The 8,276-nt window shown below is 38.1% G+C and overlaps 1 protein-coding gene across 1 annotated transcript in view; it reads left to right on the forward strand.

Annotated features, from left to right (window-relative positions):
- FBXO36 (F-box protein 36) overlaps positions 1-8,276 on the forward strand; it is a 64,369-nt gene that overhangs the window by 780 nt on the left and 55,313 nt on the right. The window lies entirely within an intron of this gene.

Below are 8,276 nucleotides of genomic sequence, written 5' to 3' on the forward strand. Positions count from 1 at the left end.
GGGATTTTTAAAAAATCTCCTTGTGGCCTTCCCGTGTACCACGGTCCCATCGTAACTTCCTTATTTCTAGTAGGAACTGATCCTCACGAGCGTCGCCCTTACCTTTTGGGAGCCTTACTCTTCCATGGAAGGTGCAGGGGGTGGTACCAAAATGTTTCGGCTGCTCTGCGCGTCAGCCCCACCCATCGTGACATCTGCTCCACAACAATAAGGCCGGGGCTGGGATTCTCGCTGTGGTCCAGCGGCCGCGGCCTGTTTTTGTGTTACCTGAGCTGCTGAGGGGGCTTTGCGGGGACTCACTGTGCCCAGGAAATGCAGGACTTGAACGGGGCCTCCACTCAACACGCTTCTGATTCCTGGCGGAGCTCACGCCTGTCACGGAGAGAGGGGTTCATGCACCTTGCACTAGACTAGATAGTATTCCTATAAAATGACATTTAGAACTTTGTATGTATTTGCTTTGGGACTGTAGATAATGAATATTTCATCAGTTTTTTTTTCCATGAGCCCTTAAATAAACTAGCAGAGAATGGTGTTTTTTTAATAGCTTCAAAAGTACCTTTTAAAATAGAAGTAATACATATTTTGATTTTTTTAATCTAAAATGTATAGATATTGCAGGCATAATATTAATATTCCCACGTGAGAGCCTGCCAAAGCTAAATTTTAAGTTAAACTTTTTTTAAGGAATATTTACACACCGAATTGGAATTTCTTAATTTTTGAAAAAAAATTTTTTGGTACAGTTTTTAGGAATGACTCTTTTCCATTCCCTTTAAGATGTATGATCCTAACGATTCTTATCTTCCTGACATGAGTGATTGGGACCAGTAATATCTTCTTACCCTATTCCTATTTCATTTTTTATTTTAATCTACCTTAAGTAAGAATGTTCTAATTTTTATTTTATAGTCTTTCCCATAATATGTCTTTTAAAAATTTTTTTGAGTAATTCTTTTTCTCTCTGGTCTGGTATAACAAGTGCACTATACTCCAGCATTGTAAGCCTCAGCAAGTTGAATACTTGTCTACCGTTTTGTTTTAGGAAATGAACCGTAGGAGTGGGCCTGACGTTAGTTTTCCCCAAGAATGCGTCTGTTGTTAACATACTTCAGACTTTGCTGTCTACTGTAACTTGGGCACTTTAACTACTCTGTTTTATGAAATCTTGCCCTCCCCAACCCAATATTCTTAAATTTTTTTCTTTCTCCTTTATTTTTGTCTTTTTTTTGTTTGCAGATCAAAAACTCTCCTTTATTTTAGGCCCTATTTCTGTGAGTTGCTTATATATAAAATTCTTTCCAGGGATGATCCATTTTCTTTTTTAAGCAAATTGAATATATTCACTACAGTTCTACCAGTGAGAGTTAATCTCAATCTGATTAATTTACTCTCTTTATAAAGTAAAATTTATTGTAAAAAATAGTAAGCTAAAAAAGGTTTTTTCAGTCAACTGTCTTGAGAATATGCTATTTCCTAACCGCAAAGTAATTTTTCTCAATCTCGACACAGGAAACCAAACATCCACTAAGAGGTGGTCTGACATAAATAAGTACTAAAAGACTAGAATTAAAATGTGCTTTATAAGATGGACTATTTTCTGGAGTAAGTTTCTAAAACTTACTCTTGTACATTTTTTATCTCACTTTCTGCCTTTATTCCCCCAAATGTTGTATTTTATCCAAAATATGCACTAGGTTTAGATGGATACTTCTTTCACTCAGATTCCCTTTTTTATACATTTTTTACTGCTTTTATTTTTATTGGCTTTAAATCCAAATAATTGCATATATGACATGGATTTGAAGGCATATCACCATTGACAAAGTGTAGAATATAAAATGTACACAAATATTTCCTTTGCCTTCTTGCTTACACAGTAACATTAAAAGCTTTTTTAAGGCTTACAAAGGCATTCCCAGTTAACGACTTGATGCCATGTTTTTGTTTGGGTTCTGTTTTGTTTTGTTTTTAACAAGGAACTTTATAGAATGCAGCTTGAGGTCAAGTCTGATCTTTATAATGATGATTGAAGGTTTAAAAAAAAATCGGTGCACTGCTTTCTAAATCAAAGATCCAATTCTTTAGTTTCATGTATATATCTATATATATTTGGATTCTTTTTTAAAAAAAACTAGTACTTCATAAAAGTTAAGGCCGGGAAGAATCTTGAATTTTATTTAGGCCAGGGATATTACATACTTAGCTTCTTAAAAAATTCTTAAGTTGTGTTCCTGGATAAAGAGTCTTTCCTTAATTTTTGTCAGCAATTTGGCATTTACTATGGGGATGCAAAATATAAGAAGATTCCTGCCTTCCAAGAATTTATTATTCATTCAACAAATATGTATTGAACACCTTTTATAGGCTAGGTACTGTTCTAGATACTGAGAAACATCAGTGACCTAAACCAAGTACCTCCTCTCATGAAGGTTATAATACAGTGAGGATAATATAGTCAGTCATTTGATTTATATAAACACTTAAAAAGTTTAATTTTTATATCTTTTTTTGACGTCCAAAAGAAAATTGACAAGTTAATGAGTAGCACAGACATTTTTAAATCTGTGAGTCCAGAGGAAGCAAAAATCATTTTAGAGTGGGCGGTCCAGGAGGTTCCTATTATAAGTATTTTTGCTCTTGAAAGTCTGTCTTCTTAAAATGGAAGTGTAGTCAGAGTTAGTGGCTTAGGTTCAATGTGACAAATACTGAAAACTGCTAGAAATAGTACCCATATCCTAAAAAGATGAGAATTGTCAGACGTGGCCTCCTGCAGCTAGTAACCCAGGTGGTTGTCCCAAGAGCAACATCATGTTCTCTGCAGCAGCTAAAAGAAGGGAGAATTGGATAGTAGATTAGTCTGATTTTATCTGTCTTTCTAAAGCCTACTCAAAACTTCAAAAACATACCTGAAGCTAATGTCATCTGAAAAAAAAATCCAAAAGCTCACTCCCCAAAAATATTTTTGGCATGCTTTAGAATTGTAACACTGACAAACTGAGATTGAATGTGAGCCTGTGACAACAAACTGTTATCTCAGTGACTCCTGAAAAGGGAATTAAAGAAAACTAGACTTGGTGACTGTTGTTTGAGAGACTTTGCAACAAAGTCATTTGCCATTTCAAGCCACTGACCAATTTTAAAGATTTAAAATTTAAGAACAGTCTAATGAAAATGTTAATACTTGGACATGTTGTCCCAGCAAATCCATATCTAGGATTTTCTATTCAAAAATGCTTTAACATGTGTACAAGGATATGTGAGCAAGAATGTTCGCCAAAGTAAAATAATTGTAAAAACATATTTTCTACAGAAAAATATGCAGCCTTTTAAAGTGATGTGATGGATCTCTGATTATTCAGTAGAACAAGTAAAATTGTAATCAAGAAAAGCAAGTTGCTGGATTAAACATCGTATAATCCTGTTTAAAAAACAACTACAGTTTTATTTTGTTTAAAATAAATGTTGGAGGGAAAAGCTGGAGTGATTCACTCTTGGGGATTGCTTTCACTTTCTTCATTGCATATTTCTGAAAGATCTGAATTTTTCTACAATGAGCATTTATGTTTATAATCAGAGAAAAGCAATAAAAAATTAAAATGGTTAACTCTTACTCAGACAAGTTGCCCTACTCTGTGCAACAGTTTCACCAGCACCACCTCCCACATTAAATGATGGGCAGCATTAATAATTTGTCACCAAAGATCCTGCTGTGGTTTTTTTTTGGGGGGGGGGGCGGTGGTAAATCTAATTTTACGAATTTAGAGGGGGTGCAAATGAGTTAATGATTACTTGGGAAATTTTAAGGAGATGTTAGTGTCTAAAAACTTCTGACCTTTGATTTTTGCTTTTGTTTTCGTTTTTAATGTAGGTAATAATTATTTTTGAGAAACTAAAGGATTACCCTCTCTTGCCATGCTGGTTGTAAGATAATACTAATGAGCTACAAAAACATGTGGAGGGTAAAACAAGGCAAAGGTGGCATAGTGAATAGATTTACTTGCCCTCCAATAAAGCTTAGAGAACAGAATGTTTCAAGTAAATTGAAATCATATTAAGAAGACACCAGATTGCAGATTTTGAGAGCTGCATGGGATGCAGTCAACTTGTTGTCGTGATGGTGTTTTCCCAGGAACCCCTAAATTATGCTCTGTTGTGGGCCTGTCCCCCACATAAGGTCCTCAGAGTCAAATACATGGAGAAAATTAAGCTTACTCTTTTCTTATCCCTAATGGAACCCTCCCTCTGATGAAACTGAATGATTCTGCAGACTTAAGAGCTACCTCAGACTTCAAAGCTACCTCGCCCATTCTGCCCAATGGCCACCAGCCATAGCACGCCTGCGTCTTTTAAAGCCCAAAGTCATGTATTTACCCTTCCACTTTTTATGCCTTGACTTACCCTCCTCTTTTTCAGCTGTCTTTCTCCCCCAACCCCTTGTTTTTCCCTCTATCGTTAAAAGATAGGCTTTTCCCTTCTTCACTGCATTTTAGAACTTTCAGCCCCACCCTGCTCAAGGAAGGTTTTGGTTTTCCCTGCTGCTCTTTCTGACAGCAGCACCTGCTGTAAACACCCTTCCCTGCCCTACAGGTTTGGCCAGGTGTTTATCCTTCTTCATTACTCTTCTATTCCTCATACCTGACACACTTCAGAAAAATAATTCCCAATCTGTGACACTCCAGGATGTGCCCCATTAGAGTTGTGAAAACGTTTTTAATCCACAATTTCAATTCCTTTTAATTTTTTCAAATGGCATGTGGCACTTTTTGGAGGAGAGGGGTAAAATAATACAAATAATGTGATTAAACTCTTAAAAGTAACAATATTCAGTACTTTATCATACTAGCAACAAGTCACCAAGTGGCTCTTAAGTCCTCATTTCAAAATTACATGACGACTCCACATCATCTATTTCCAGGTAAATCATTCATTCAGCACCTATTCAATCTGGGCAGTTAATTTGGGTTCACCCTACATTGACACAGATTTACCTCCTAATTATATGGGGCAGTAGAGCACTTAATTGGGAGTCACTGAGTCATGGATCCTTTTAGTCCTGCTAATCTGCAAGCTCTTGACCTGGGGCAAGGCACTTAATTTGTCTGGGCCCAGTTGCCTCATCAACATAATAAGGTTACTAGTCTAAGGGATCACTAAGGTTTATACCATCTCTAAAATGCTATTTCACATGAAAATAGTGTTTTACCTGGGAGAAAGCCCGGGATTTTTGTTTTTGTTTTTTTTTTGTTTCAGGAAAATTGCATTTGCATCAAAGATTCTGTATTACTAGCTAGAATAGATGTATGGTCTGGTATAAATCTTCACCTGCCAGAGTTCTATTTCTTCATCTCTAAAATGAACAGTTCAACCCTTGGCCACTTCCCAGATTTGGTGAAAACCAAATGTATATAAAAAAGCACTCTACCCCTGGCAAGGTGGCTCAGTTCGTTGAAGTATTGTCCCTTACACCAAAAGGGTTGCAGGTCCGATCCCTAGTCTGGGTGCATGCACACTCGTGCTCCCTCCTCCCCCCCTCCTCTCTTTCATCAATAAAGATACTTTTAAAAAATTTTTAAGCCGAAACCGGTTTGGCTCAGTGGATAGAGTGTCGGCCTGCGGACTCAAGGGTCCCAGGGTCGATTCCGGTCAAGGGCATGTACCTGGGTTGCGGGCACATCCCCAATAGGAGATGTGCAGCAGGCAGCTGATCGATGTTTCTCTCTCATCGATGTTTCTAACTCTCCATCTCTCTCCCTTCCTCTCTGTAAAAAATCAATAAAATATATTTAAAAAAAAATTTTTTAAAGCCCTCTAAACCAGTGTTTCCCTAAGAGATGTTTCATGATCGAATAAGTTTAGAAAATCCAGCATTAAACACCATTCTATTTGCTTCTCCAAATTTTTCAGAGCCTTTAAAATCCTATTGCGCAATATGAAATCTCCAAGAGGAGATTGTAGCATGGAATTTTTCCTACAGGCATGTGACTACGGAACCCGTTTTTCTCTGAGCATCTCAGAAACCTGAGATTCTGTGCAGTGTTCTTTGCAGAATACCCAGTAGTGTGCCTGGAATATGGCAGCAAATATTGAAAAATGTTTAAGGATTTATATTGCATTGTCTTCTTCCAAGGACAAATTAGTCAAACTTAACATTTCAATGAAAATGTTTGTAGTAGCTGTTAGTCATCTCACAACTATGTTATTTTATTTATTTTTACAATCAGCTTATATTTCCACAAAAATACCTATTGATGTTTTGATTGGGATTATAATGCAATATGTAAATCCATTTGTGGTCAAATAACATCTTCATTATCAAGTTTCAAATCCACAAATATGTACTTACTTTTAGAGTTTTTTAGCTATTCTTTAATTTTGCTCAATGATTTCTCATAGAGTAGAAATCTTACATATATTTGTTAGATTGCTAGGTGTTTGACCTCTTTGTTCTATTTTAAATTAAATTCCTTTTTAAAGTTTTATTTTCTGTTTGTAACTAGTAACAAAAACAATTGATTTTTGTTTCTGGTAAATTTCCTTTTATCTAGAACTTTTATCAAGATCTAGTGATCTTGTGTTCGCTTCAGCTGCACATATATTAAAATTGGAACGATACAGAGAAGATTAGCATGGCCCCTGCGCAAGGATGACACACAAATTCGTGAAGCGTTCCATATTAAAAAAAAAAAAAAAGATCTAGTGATCTTGCCAAAAGTCAGTTGCTAATTCTAATAATTTATAATTCTTTCAGATTTTTGGATATATTCATGTCACCTCTGAATAATGATACGTATTTCTTCCTTCCTAATTCTCATGTCTTCTTTATCCTTGCCTTATTCCATTGGCAAAGATTTTCACTAAAATATTGAAAAGAAATGATGTAAGACATTCTTTTCTTATTCCTGGACTTAAGAGGAAGGCTTTTCATATTTTGCCATAAAGTATAATATTTGCTGTATGTTTATAAAAATCACATTAACAACATTTCCTTTTATTTCAAGTTTGCTAAAAGTTTCTATTTTGGATGGATAGTGAATTTGATTAAAAAAAAACAAAAACAAAAAATGATCATTTAGTTAATAAAATTTAAATTATAGTTTTTCTCTGAATAATTCTTCAGGTCAAATATCTTGACTCCGGGACCACCACCATGCTCATCATACCTTAAATAATACCCAGCACTTTCCCATTCTGTCACTGTACACTTGGGCCCAATCATCTGGGTCACTTCTTGTTAGTCTCCCTATATTCAAGTCATTTCCCTCCTTTGAGTCTTATCTAAAACTAGAGGCCTGGTGCACGAAATTCATGCACGGGTGGGGTCTGTAGGCCTGGCTAGCTATTAGGGATTATGGGGGCTGTCTCGCCCAGACCTGATTGGGGCCAGGCCAGCCGGGTCCTGCCGGCTGCCAGCTGGAGCCTGCCGGCACCTGATGGCTGGGGCCTGCCAGACGGGGGAAGGGGTGGGAGAGGTTGGCTGGCCATGGGGGAGGTTGGCTGTGGGAGTGCACTGACCACCAGGGGGCAACTCCTGCATTAAACGTATGGCCCCTGGTGGTCAGTGCACATCATAATGAATGGTCAACTGGTTGTTCCGATCATTCTGGTCGTTTGGTCCTAATGGTCGCTTAGGCTTTTATATATATACTAGAGGCCCGGTGCACAAAAATTTGTGTACTCGGGGGGCATCCCTAGGCCAGCCTGCCCCCTCTAACAGTCTGGAAACCCTCACAGGATGTCCTACTGATGTCCCTGTGGGGAGCAGGCCTAAGCCGAAGTCTGGACTCCCTCTGTGGAAGGCAACTGGCCCATCAGGTATATAGATACTTCCTGAAGGCAGCACAGACTCCTTCCTTTTTTCTTTCCTCTGTGGTTGGAGAATAGGGGACTAAAAGGTGAAGACAGAACTGTGGCCAGGCCTGGGGCTCTTGTAGGCAGCAGAAAGAAGGAGAGGGCTGGGGAAAATCTAGACATGGTTTTGTTCAATTGTCCTCCCTTTCTCTGGGCCCCTCGCTCTGTTCTTTCCTTGTCGTGGTGGACGCATGGGCCTCAGACTGACAGGAGCCCAGCGACGGTGGAGTTCAGCCCCCTCACTTCTCAGCTGAATGTACAACCACCTCACATTCCAAGTGGAGCTGTTTTCAAGTAGCTAAAGTGCTGGCAATTCATGCCTCCTGCTCTTTCTTCTTTTGGGTTTCCTCCTTGGGTCAATTGCAAACTTTACTGAGACACCGAAGCAACTCTGCCCTGGTAGTTCTGCACCAGCACTTGCCCGG

Source organism: Myotis davidii, unplaced genomic scaffold, assembly GCF_000327345.1.
Source record: "Myotis davidii unplaced genomic scaffold, ASM32734v1 scaffold370, whole genome shotgun sequence".
Taxonomy (NCBI): Eukaryota; Metazoa; Chordata; class Mammalia; order Chiroptera; family Vespertilionidae; genus Myotis; species Myotis davidii.